Genomic DNA, 379 nt, shown 5'->3' with positions numbered 1-379 from the left:
AGGGGATAGAACCCATCCATATGTTTCTTTCTCGACAGCCTAGGCGAGTTCATCCAGAATACTCCGCTTCACCAAAAGGTCAAGATAAGCTCCTTTAGACACCTTTGAGCTACTGCAAAGGACAGGTCAAGTAGTGCCAAGACGTCTTCACCCATTATAAGCAACTCATCACAGGGCAGGACGAAACTGAGCAGTAAATAGACAAAGGTCTGGGCTTGTGAGGCAGTATTCGCAATTCGACTGAGCTGGTGTGGGGGATCCTTAACGCATTTCGCATTTACTGCAGAAAATCTTGATATGTTTTCATGGATTCCTTAAAAATCTTGAAGCCAACATAAAGATGTTATTGAACATTATAAAAAATCTCAATTTTCTATGA

Source organism: Penaeus monodon, chromosome 21 (genome assembly GCF_015228065.2).
Source record: "Penaeus monodon isolate SGIC_2016 chromosome 21, NSTDA_Pmon_1, whole genome shotgun sequence".
In the NCBI taxonomy this organism is placed as follows: domain Eukaryota; kingdom Metazoa; phylum Arthropoda; class Malacostraca; order Decapoda; family Penaeidae; genus Penaeus; species Penaeus monodon.
The sequence above is the reverse complement of the archived record's forward strand: the minus strand, read 5'-3'. Positions refer to the sequence as shown.